Genomic DNA, 306 nt, shown 5'->3' with positions numbered 1-306 from the left:
AAAAAAAAAAAAAAACACAAAGCGTGATGGGATTGTCTCAACGTTGTTTTTTTAAGCCACAAACGTCCTTTTGTGGTTTATAAATGAGGGTCTCTAAAATGATAAAAACATGCATTCAATTTTAGTGTGGAGGTTCATTCTTAACCTCAGGAATACTTATATTGTACCTAAACTCAAGGTTCACTTACTCAACTGTTTCCAAAGTAATATAAGAGAAAATATTACATAGATATGTGTTTGAGAAATAAGTTTTTCAGTTACAATTTGTCTTTAATCTCTATAGAACTTTTTTCACTGCACCGGGGG

This window comes from Morone saxatilis, unplaced genomic scaffold (assembly GCF_004916995.1).
Source record: "Morone saxatilis isolate NCDOM2014 unplaced genomic scaffold, NCSU_SB_2.0 Contig20, whole genome shotgun sequence".
NCBI lineage: Eukaryota > Metazoa > Chordata > Actinopteri > Moronidae > Morone > Morone saxatilis.
The sequence above is the reverse complement of the archived record's forward strand: the minus strand, read 5'-3'. Positions refer to the sequence as shown.